Source organism: Carassius auratus, chromosome 16 (genome assembly GCF_003368295.1).
Source record: "Carassius auratus strain Wakin chromosome 16, ASM336829v1, whole genome shotgun sequence".
NCBI classification, from domain to species: domain Eukaryota; kingdom Metazoa; phylum Chordata; class Actinopteri; order Cypriniformes; family Cyprinidae; genus Carassius; species Carassius auratus.
Genome location: NC_039258.1, coordinates 25,436,814 through 25,449,507, shown reverse-complemented (window position 1 = coordinate 25,449,507; position 12,694 = coordinate 25,436,814). Strand labels below are relative to the sequence as shown.

General features: G+C 39.2%; 1 pseudogene; it reads right to left on the bottom strand.

The window, feature by feature from the left end:
* Positions 1-12,694, bottom strand: part of LOC113115644 (uncharacterized) — a 55,478-nt pseudogene that overhangs the window by 21,414 nt on the left and 21,370 nt on the right.

Below are 12,694 nucleotides of genomic sequence, written 5' to 3'. Positions count from 1 at the left end.
TGCTTGCACCTCCATGCTTCACTGTCTTCACTGTGTACTGTGGCTTGAATTCAGAGTTTGGGGGTCGTCTCACAAACTTCCTGTGGCCCTTGGACCCAAAAAGAACAATTTTTCTATCATCAGTCCACAAAATGTTCCTCCATTTCTCTTTAGGCCAGTTGATGTGTTCTTTGGCAAATTGTAACCTCTTCTGCACATGCCTTTTTTTTAACAGAGGGACTTTGCGGGGGATTCTTGAAAATAGATTAGCTTCACACAGACGTCTTCTAACTGTCACAGTACTTACAGGTAACTCCAGATTGTCTTTGATCATCCTGGAGGTGATCATTGGCTGAGCCTTTGCCATTCTGGTTATTCTTCTATCCATTTTGATGGTTGTCTTCCGTTTTCTTCCACGTCTCTCTGGTTTTGCTCTCCATTTTAAGGCATTGGAGATCATTTTAGCTGAACAGCCTATCATTTTTTGCACCTCTTTATAGGTTTTCCCCTCTCTAATCAACTTTTTAATCAAAGTACGCTGTTCTTCTGAACAATGTCTTGAACGACCCATTTTCCTCAGCTTTCAAATGCATGTTCAACAAGTGTTGGCTTCATCCTTAAATAGGGGCCACCTGATACACACCTGTTTCTTCACAAAATTGATGACCTCAGTGATTGAATGCCACACTGCTATTTTTTTGAACACACCCCTTTCAACTAATTCAACTAATTGCCCAATTGCACAGCCTTAAGAGCGTGCATATCATGAATGCTGGGTCTCATTTGTTTTCTGAGAATCTACTGAACCTACTGGTAACTTGTTTGCCACGTAGCAATAAAAAAATATACGAAAAACCTTGATTATTCTGGTTAGTCACATTGTACTGCTATTATTTTGAACAATACTGTATGTCCCGACTGTTTTTGTCCACTGCGCAAATCACTCATTGGATCTAGTTTTGCAAGAAGTGGCTTGTGAAGTGCGTCAGTTGCTGATATGCTAAACTTTGTGCGTGAAGTCACTGTTATAAACAACGATTCAGCAAAGAGAAAATTGTTGTATCAGTCCCTATTTGGAGCCGGAGACGTTGTGAACTTGCTTGGCCTCTGCTTAACTCTGTGGTGCGTCAGAGTTGTGTCACTGTCACGTTTGCTGACCTGCTATGGAGAGATGTTACAGACTTTCAGATCTGTGAAAGGGGACACCCGTGCCAAAATTGCAGGACTGCTAACAAAGGCCACAAATAGGCGCACAGTGTTAGGTTTGTTTGCCTGCGTAACCATATTTACCCATTTGAAGCAGTGGCATGATCACTTCAAGGAACCAAAGTCACAGCTTTAGGATCCATGGAAGCTGGCAAAGTCCTTTTCAAACAACTGGGCACACTGCGACAAGATGAAACCATCAATGACCTTGTGGCCAAGACCAAGCAATATGCAGAGCGTTATGGCCTGAAGCTGCCACATCCAGTCCGCAGCAGCAAGACACCTGCAAGCTTTCGCTATACACAAGAGGAGGAGGCCAATGACCAAGAGTGCAGAGAAGTGGAGGGTAAATTTTTGTAATAAAAAATACACAATTGGTATTTTCAGTTGTAATAGGCTAAGGTTATTTATGTTATATTTCTGTATTCAGTGTATCCAAATGTGTAGAAAAGGGAGATGTTTGAGGCGCTGGACCTGGTGCGCTCAGAAGTGGAGAGGCATTTTGTCCAGGTCGGAATCCAAGTTGCTGCAGGGCGAGAGCAGGCGATCATTGAGGCAGCACAAGGAAAGAAAGTTAATGTGAATCTGAAACTCACCGGTTTTACAAGAGACCGACTAAGTCATGAGTTGGACATACTGCGGCATATCTGTACAGGGCATGAAGTTAACACAATTCGGGATGTTGTGTCCATTCTTCAAACCATGCAACCACAAACCCGTTCCATGATGTCAGAGGTGGAAAAGATCATCAAGCTATGCCTGTGCTTGCCCATATCTGTCGCTGCATCAGAGCGCTCCTTCTCGACTTTGCGCAGGTTGAAAACCTGGTTGCGTAACACCATGTCACAGGAGAGACTAACGCACTTGGCCATTATGAATGCCCACAGTGATCTCCTGGATGAAATTGATGTCTCGACTCTGATAAAAAAAATTTTTTCGTCGAACAACTGAAAGAAGATCCGCCTTTGGAAATGCATGAATTCATTTTTCTTTTGTTTAATGCACTTTTTTCAGTAGCACATGTCTACTAGCATGTTCAAAACTTTAAATGTTTTCACAGTCATTGCTATTTCAATATAGGGCTCTATATGTTCATTCAGTGGCTTGATAAAACCGGTATGAATTTTCATGTTCCAAAATGTTGTGAAAATAAAACAGCTCGCCCTCGTTCATTTCATGGGTTCTATTTAATTACCATTTGTGCATTTCATTCATTTAAAAAATGAGTCCCAAAAGTCCGTGTAAGAAGCATACACAGTCCATGTAGGCCTATGATACGCTCTTTTGCTGTTCTGTTTTCTTTCAGGATCAAAAATACAACAAATGAAAGCATTTATCTGTGTGTAAGACTGATGAGAACTATGCATACATTCATAAATCAGTAAATTTTGTATTTTATTATGAGATATTTTATTCTAATGTGATCAGTGACTCAAGCACTGATGGACCAAAGAGCGCGCATTTCGACATTTGCAGTAAGTAAATTTTATTTATATAGCACCTTTCACAGATATAAATCACAAAGTGCTTTACAAAGTGCAATAAAACTAAGAGAAAAAAAATTAAAACCACAAAATATTAAAAACATAAAACAAAAGCCCAATCAACTAAAAGCTTGTTTAAATAAAAGTGTCTTCAGCTGCTTTTTAAAAGAATCAACAGAAACGTCCACTCGCAGTGACAGGGGCAGGGCGTTCCAGAGTCTAGGGGCGACTGCTTGGAAAGACCGGTCTCCCCGAGTTTTAAAGCGGGTTTTGGGGACCGTTAGAAGGTTCTGACCAGAAGACCGAAGAGCAGGGCTCTAAAAGTCAAGACTAAAATTTTAAAAATCAATTCTGAATTTGACTGGAAGCCAATGTAATGAAGATAAAACCGGGGAAATGTGCGCCCTTCTGTTGGTTCCAGTTAAAAGCCTGGCTGCAGCATTTTGCACCATTTGTAGTCGACTCAGAGACAATTTGTTCAAACACTAATGATTGCACGTCTAAGGACCCCTCTGTCAAGCTCCTGAAGTTTGCAGACGACACCACACTCATCGGCCTCATTCAGGACGGTGACGAGTCTGCTTACAGACAGGAGGTTAAAGAGCTGGCTGTCTGGTGCACTCTCAACAACCTGGAGCTTAACACGCTCAAAACAGTGGAGATGATTGTGGACTTCAGGAGAAACCCCCCTGCACTCCCCCCACTCACCATCATGAACAGCACTGTGACTGCAGTGGAGTCATTCAGGTTCCTGGGCACCACTATCTCTCAGGACCTGAAGTGGGACAATCACATTGACTCCATTGTGAAAAAGGCCCAGCAGAGGTTGTACTTCCTTTGCCAGCTGAGGAAGTTTAACCTGCCACAGGAGCTGCTGAAACAGTTCTACTCCACCATCATCGAATCCATCCTCTGCACTTCAGTAACTGTCTGGTTCAGCTCAGCTTCTAAATCTGACCACAGAAGACTACAGAGGGTAGTCCGGACTGCGGAGCGAATCATTGGTACAACCCTCCCTTCTATTCAAGAACTGTACTTTTCCAGAGTGAGAAAAAGGGCTCTCAAAATCACTCTGGACCCCTCACATCCAGCACACTCCCTCTTTAATCTGTTGCCATCTGGTCGACGCTACAGAGCACTGAGCACTAGAACGACCAGACACAGGACCAGTTTTTTCCCCCAGGCAATCCATCTTATGAACAGCTGATAATAACTGCGAACACACTACACTTTATATTTATATACACATACACTTATTTATCGAACACACATACTTAGTATACACTTAAATTTTGCACATAATACACATGTACATACATAACTGCATCTTGTAATATACCTGCCTACAATTGTCAATTTGTATATTGTCATTCACTATCTACTTATTTGTATTTTTTATTCTTTTATTATGTGTTTTATGTTCTGTCGCTGTCATTCTGTTGTACTGTGGAGCTTCTGTCACGAAAACAAATTCCTCGTAGGTGTAAACATACCTGGCAAAGCTCATTCTGATTCTGATTCTGAAAAAGAGAATTACAGTAATCAAGACGAGAAGAAATAAAAGCATGAATAATCATCTCCAAGTCAGTTTTAGACAATAACTCTCAATTTGGAAATATTTCTCAAATGATAAAAACAGTTTTTGACCAACTGTCTAGAATGACTGTCCAGAGACATCGATTGGTCAAACAGAACACCAAGGTTTCTGAGGCTCGACTGGACGGAAGAACCCAGGGAACCAAGGTGTTGTTTGATTTGAGGTATTTTTTGGTCTGGTGCAAAGATTAAAGTTTCAGTCTTTTTTGTATTCAGCTGTAGGTAGTTATTGTATAACCAGTTCTTTATGCAAGACAAGCAGTCCAACAAATCAGTAAGTTTATGAAACTCAGAGTCTTTAAAAGAACAGAACAACTGAATGTCATCAGCATAAAAGTGATAAGACACATTTTTAAAACCGTGAATTATTTCACCAAGAGGGCGAATGTACAATAAAAACAAAAGAGGACCTAGGACTGAGCCTTGAGGAACTCCATATGACAGAGGGGTCACTTCAGACAGAATATTGTTAATAGAGACACAAAATGATCTGTCACTCAGGTAGGAAGAAAACCATTTTAGAACTGATCCAGAGAAACCCGTTTCATTTTGCAGACACTTTAACAATACATGTAGGATCAAGACAGAGTACTGCCCAGAGTCAGCCGCCATCATAATGTCACTTGAAATCTTCAGCAGGGCAGTCTCAGTTGAATGACATTTTCGGAAGCCTGACTGAAATTTATCTATAAAATTATTTTCATTAAGAAAAGCAGTCAGCTGCTCCGCCACCACTGTCTCCAAGATTTTAGATAAAAAAGGCAATTTAGAGATTGGCCTGTAGTTGTTTGGTTCAAAAGAATCCAAATTGGGCTTTTTCAGAATGGGGCTGATGACCGCTTGTTTAAAAGAACTGGGCACAGAACCAGTTAAGAGAGAAAGGTTGATCAGTTTAACAACATATGGACCAACTAAATCAAATAAATTTAAAAGCAGTGAAGTTGGCATTACATCTAGGGGGCTTGATGATGGTTTCACCTTTTTTAGTAGACCCTTAATGTCCTCTTCAGTGACAGGTGAGAAGGTGGACCAAGAGCTCTGAGGAGATAAACCCCAAGATGTGTTGACAGATGATGGGTTTATAGAGGCTCTTATATCATGCACCTTGTTCAAAAAGGAATGTAAAAACCTGTTGCAGTCAGATTTTGAGTGGACTGGTACATGAGGAGCTGAAGGAGAGACAATTCTTGATATTGTGTCAAACAGGACTTTAGGATTTTTCTTGTTCAGAACAACAAGATTAGAGAAATAGGCAGATCTGGCCCGTTTTATTTTATCATTTAGTGACACGATGAGGTCCTTCAGGTGCAGTCTGTGGACTTCCAAACTTGTGCACTTCCACAAACGTTCTATTTTACGACAGTTTCTCCTGCAAGATAAGATTTCCTCATTTATCCAAGGGCAGGGATTTTTAGGGAAGGTGCGTTTACATTTTAGCGGAGCAACCATGTTTAAAACAGACAAACAGTGGTTATTAAAAGACTGCATAAAAGATTCAGGCTCACTACAGCCATAAAAACACTGGGTTCAAATAACTCTGAAAATTTCTCCGCTGTGGATCCATTTATGATGGTTCTTTGTGACATCGGTTTGGAAGGAAGATAGTCCACATTGGAAGACAAGTTAAAAAATATACAACAGTGGTCTGTCGCATTTATGTCTGTAACACTCAACTGGTCAATGTTCAGGCCTAAAGTGAAAACAAGATCCAAAGTGTGGCCTTTTGTATGTGTAGGACCAGAGACATGCTGTTTAAAATGAAATGCTTCAGTGAGTGTTAAAAACTCAGATGCCAGATTACACGAAGCATCATCGATATGGAGGTTAAAATCCCCGAGTATCAGAACATTTTCAAGTTTGATAATTGAAGATAAAAACAAGCGTCCGGGACCAGGAGGTCGATAAATTAAAATGCAATAAAAGTAAAAGTAAAAACTTGATATATAAATTCTCAGAAAATGCATTTAATACCAATATATTGAAACGTCTGTTTATATACTCCAGACATTGGAAAAATATCAGTCAGCGTTTTATATTTAATATGAGGGAAATAGAAATGCATGCATGCGTGACACAAAAAAATATTAAATTTTTAGATAGCAAAATATTTTTTTAGTAATTCTGTCAATTACACTAAGGTTATTACATTGTCTGCTATATATTTGCCATATATAATACAGGCAATTGATTGATAAAACATTGATAAAAAAAATTAAGATACAATTTATACAAAACGAATATCCTTTAAAAAGAGTTTTCTATAAAACAAAGCTTAATGGAGTCGTCAAAATCATGTTTTACCAAAAACAGCATCGTTGCTAGGAGGGCGCCAGCGCCTCTGCCTCGCGAGTGGATGATAGCCCTGAAGACGCCTAGCAATGATATACCTTTAGTGTTAGTATACCTCTAGTTAAGTTATACCTTAAGAATCTTCGTAGCGCGCTAAGAGACAATGTTATCAGGAAACGCAGCCCAGGTATGATGCGTTTCATGCGTAATGGAGATTCCAAAGCGCTCTCCTTTGATCAGAACCATGGAGAACAATCGCGGTCCGATAGGTCTATATCCACCGAAACTTTTAACAATGCAACAAAAATATTTAAAGAGCATCAAGCTATTAAAATCTATATTATGTACATGCATATATAATATAACAGTAGGCTATATTAGTCAATATTTTTTTATTAGGTTAAGCAGTGATTGGATAACGTTTTTTTGTTTTTTTTTGTAATTTAAGGCTCACCCACAATTGGTCTGGTCCATCCAAAACTGTAATCCTGGCCCCATCCTGGGCCACACTGAACTGAGTAGCGCCCACAGAAGTGGGGGCGTGATTTTTTTCACCAAACCAGTTGAGCGCAAACCACGCCCCCTACACGAAAACCCCAACCCGCAGCCATGACGCATGTCTCTAGCTCGATTTCATTGGTCAACTCTGTCACAGTGCTGATTGGCTACACTGCGTTAATACAAACAAACTAATTTTAATATAATCATAGATATATGGATATAGTATCCAAAACAGAAATAAAAGGGTGTACAAAATTAATAAAAAACAGTGAAATTACATAATGTATGCTGCTATAAAACAGGGACTGAGTGTAGCTTAATACTGATGTATATATACCGGTACATATAATTTAGTAGAGCAAACAATAGGACCTCCTTACCTGCATTCCTAGCCCAGAATTCAAGACTTTAGGTGCATATTGACTTGTGGCATCAAAGTAACCCAACAACAATTTAAAAGCATGTCTTTGTTTGCATTTTGCGTGATGATTAATAATCAATTTGCTGACTGGCCATAGAATGCTTTATTTATCAATTAAATAAAAAACAAAAATGTCCTGGTACACAAAAACATTACATGCAATTCACAATTGCTATAAAAACTTGATTTTTTTTTTTCTGTGCAGTTAATATTTTTAACAAGTTTCCAAAAATGATTTTAAAAATGGCTACATAACCTGCAGTCTGGGTCTAGATTTCATAAATAATACTATGTTTGCATTAACTAATCTACTAAATAACCATTTTTAAACACACTCACACACCCAAACCCACCCACGTCATACAAATATTTTTATGCTTGATGTGATTAATTCATTGCCACAGATTCTGACAATTTGTGGCGAACCCTGACAGCCCTTTTCCCTGTATATCTGCTGTAGTCATGCTCTGAACCAGAACTGCATTTTCTGGGGCGTCCGGCTGTCAAACCCTGCCTAGAACCAGTCTTAGCTGTTCTTCTGGCTGCTGTTGGCTGACAGCCAATAATAGGACCTGGTCATCTAGCAGCTCGTCTTAACGCTGCTGCACGTTTTGATACAGACATCCCTTCACCTAAGCAGTAAAAAGCAGAGATCAATTGGGTCTGTTTGTGCTGCACCTTATCAAGCTGCTTGGCCATTTTAGACAGGGCATTACCAAGGGGCAAGGAACTCGACCGGAAGTTGAAGTCGGGTGGGGGCTGCCATCTTTTAGCAGAACTTCACTTGCGTTAGCATTCCCATTGACTCCCATTAATTTTGGCGTCACTTTGACAGCGAATAACTTTACATCTGAGGCGTTTAAAGACTCTGTTTGTCCATTATTTATTTCTAAAGATACACGACAATGTATAAAGGGCTCCATTACCTTCTATGTTACATTATGGCCCCGTATAAACAGTTTTTGTAAAAAATAGGCTAACGATTGCGTCATAACCACTCGGCTCTCTGTCGCATTACCGTACAGACAGGAGGAGAAGCTCGCAGGCAATTAACTTAATATGGCGTACTGGCGTTACATTTTAAAATACTATACAAAATAATTAATCAGATTACTTACTCCTGCTAACTCACGACAAAGAACTCTCCGCTCAAGCTCGCCGTCTCTGCAAGATTAACGATGGCAGTTTGCACGCACAGCTACTAGAAGATTTACATCTGCCAGACAGGTTGCTGACGTCGTCAAGCTTCGTTTGAGTCTGCGCGTCAGAAACGGAAGTGCTAAAAAAACGCTAAAACTGGGCTTCATTTGTCTCAATTGAGTTCCAATGGGTTCGCTGTGTCCATTTCTTTTACTGTCTATGGGCATTACTGTAGTCTGGGTTTTCAGCCATTTCACTGAGCAGTCTCAGCATGTAAAGATGCTGTTTAAAGAGACAACAATAAAAAACTATTATATAACAAACACCCACAAATGCCTAATAAAAGTAATTCTGTTTGAAAACACTTCTCAACAACAGGAATCACACAGTCCTGTTTAAATCTATGCCTATACAGCCATCTAGTGGTTATACTACAGTATTGCACTTGATTACATGCATCTCTTTCCAGAGATGGGACCAAGTCACACATGTGCAAGTCTCAAGTAAGTCTCAAGTCTTAACCTTCAAGTCTCAAGTAAGTCCCAAGTATTTTTTTCTTGGGCAATTCAAGTCAAGTCAAGTCACAAGCTATGTCAAGTCAAGTCCAAGTCAAGTCACCTTAATATTGTTATTTTACCTGCAGAATCTGATCTTAATAAAGTTAAAAGACAAGATATAAGTAACTGTCAGTAAATTAAAATAATTTGGATTTGCATTGTAAATACTCATGTTCAGTAAAATACATCATGGAATCAAACAAAATTGTAACTTCCTAAAATTATTTATTTTTCACTTCTGCCAACAGTGTTTGAAATGTTTTACATTTTCAACATTGAGTCCATAAAACTAAACATCCAGACTCCTCTCTGAACACCTCGCTCTCGCTCACTCTCAAACACAGTTTACATACAACATTAAACTGTTACATTTCTCCTCTCTCTCTCTCTCTCAGTATAGAATATAAATATGATGTATTTTCAGTTGTTTCATACTTTTTTGTTATGTACAGTACAGACCAAAAGTTTGGACACACCTTCTCATTCAAAGAGTTTTCTTTATTTTCTTGACTATGAAAATTGTAGATTCACACTGAAGGCATCAAAACTATGAATTAACACATGTGGAATTATATATGGAATTATATACATAACAAAAAAGTGTGAAACAACCGAAAATATGTAATATTCTTGGTTCTTCAAAGTAGCCACTTTTTGTTTTGATTACTGCTTTGCACACTCTCGGCATTCTCTTGATGAGCTTCAAGAGGTAGTCACCTGAAATGGTCTTCCAACAGTCTTGAAGGAGTTCTCCGAGAGATGCTTAGCACTTGTTGGCCCTTTTGCCTTCTGTCTGCGGTCCAGCTCACCCCTAAACCATCTCGATTGGGTTCAGGTCTGATGACTGTGGAGTCCAGGTCATCTGGCGCAGCACCCCATCACTCTCCTTCTTGGTCAATTAGCCCTTGATGCCTTCAGTGTGACTCTACAATTTTCATAGTCATGAAAATAAAGAAAACTCTTTGAATGAGAAGGTGTGTCCAAACTTTTGGTCTGTACTGTACATAACAAAAAAGTATGAAACAAGTGAAAATAGGTCATATTTATATTCTGTATGTAATATGCACTTCTCATGATTGGGTAATTGTGGCAGCTACATTTGTTTTTCTGATTGATTGTTTTGCTCTATGAGAAAGACAAGGTAACAAAATATTCGGGGCTTATGCCCCCTTAGCCCAACCCTAGCGCCGCCCCTGGAATGCGTTTTTTTGACAGCCTGCTAGCGGATCATTAGGGGCCATTCACATCACGTCTTTTGCGTGCGCAAGTTCGTTATTTCCAAGAGCGATTTTTAGTGCTGCAAATCCATTTATCCTTTGCTGAAATTTCCGCGTCTTCATTGAGAGAGAGCGTGTCATGGATGCTTAGCAACGACAGATGCCCCAGGAGCACTTCTGCCCCGAGCGCTTTGGAAAGAAGGAGAAAAAGCGGCGCAACTAGCGTTTTCCATGCGTTTTTAGGCGCGAACTATTGAAGACAAAAGCGATGACCCTCGGTACCTCTGAGACTGACATGTTGAGGTGATGTGATATCTGATTTAAGTGGGTGTGGTGTGTGTAAGGTAGAGAGGGCATGACTGATGATAGTGTCCTGATCCAGTCACGACGCTATTCTCAGCCTGCGCTCCAGCTGAGTAATCAACTTTATTTAAAAAAAATAATTTTTATATATTATATTCAAACTGAAAACATGATGTGATTAACACTCAAGTCATTCAAGTCGTGTCTCAAGTCAAGTCAAGTCCCGAGTCTTTAACTTCCAAGTCCGAGTCAAGTCTCAAGTCCTAAAAATAGCGACTCGAGTCGACTCGAGTCCAAGTCACAAGTCCCCATGTCTGTCTCTTTCTATTAAAGCTGCGGTAGGGAACTTTTGATGCTCGAGCTGTTAATAAACAGAACTGCTTGCTTCTTGCGGAAGAACATCGTAGCCGGAACTACTTCTCTATGTTTATGTCTATGAAGAATCACAAAGGTACTGGGTTACTCCACCGCGGCACCCCCGAAGCAATCTAAAATAGTCAGAATATAAACACTTATTACAGGTGTACCCTAGTGATTCAGGACAAGCCAAAAACACGTTTTGGAAAATGGATTCACGGTGTACTCGCTTATTATATAAATTTTTCTACATTTTGAACACAAACAAAGTTACGGACCGCAGCTCTGATTGGTTATTTTTTACCGGGAGCGATGGAGTTTCTGCAAATGGCAATAGGACCACTGGGAGGAGCCAGAGGAGCTTGATTTTTTTCACAGATTATCTGTCTCATATTCTACTGTCAGGACATAATGACAGGTTTAATAAATATGTCAAAAATATTTTTTAACAAAAGTTCCCTACAGCACCTTTAATCTGCCTCCATTCATTGGATTTTAAATACCTTTGTTTTAACTTACCTACTTTCAACTTACTGGATTAATAAAAAAAAACAAATCGTATAAAAATGTTTTTTAATAATTTTCTTTTTTTTTACAGAAATAAATGGTGTATAATTTAATACAGCATATTTTTTAGTAGTAAGCTATGCCAGACTATGCCAACGTGTGCAAAGTAAAAAAATAAACATAAATAAAAAAATAAAACATCTGACATAATTTACTCAGCATAAGGTTGTTCCAAATATACATAGCATGGAAAAATGACAATGCAACTATACTACAGCAAATGTTTGATTACAAACCAATAACCATTTTAAGGTGAACTATCCCTTTAAGGACCCCAAAATGCCCCAAAACAGTTGGGGAAAAAAACTAAGAAAAAGCTGGCCCCAATAAACATCTATACAGAATTTTTAATGTAACTTTAAGCTTAATGGACTCACCTCCCTGAGTTACCCTGAACACAGGGATGGTTGGAGTATGGGTCCTCTTGCATAGGTGATATTTGTTGCAGTTGTGTAGAGCTAGTCGAAGACAGGTCCAGCTGACGTGACTTTACAAATCAAAAGATACAGATAGACAAACTGAAATGTTACAAGAGTGTTTCTGTTTAATATGCCACCATAAGAAAGAAAAGAAAAGAAAATACATAAGAAAACAGCAACATCACTCCCTTTATACTGACCTTCATGATCTTCAGCACTGAGATGATACTGATGATCAGAAGTGCAGGTTTCTTGCTTCATATCTAAAAAAAAATGTATACTAATGTTGCACCGCTGTAGTAGTTGTTTTGTTAAGAATTAAGCATGTATGATGAACTTGAACTTCCTTGCATGGTGCCCCACTATGGCCAACTGGACAAGTGCAGAGCTCCAACTCCATGACCAAATGTGTGCCCTGATGTGGATGATCTCATCTGAAATTTCTTTTCTCCAACCTAACAGTGACAAAGACAAAAATACAGAAATATTGGATATTTCTGAATTATAAAAATGCACAGAACGGACGTGCATTCTCGCGTAGACTGGTCTTGCCAGACTATTGCTTTAAAGCAGTGGTTTTGGTCACGGTGGTATTGCAGGTGGGCTGCCAATTACAATTAAAAGAAATAATACTGTTAATATGTAAAAATGTCTAAGT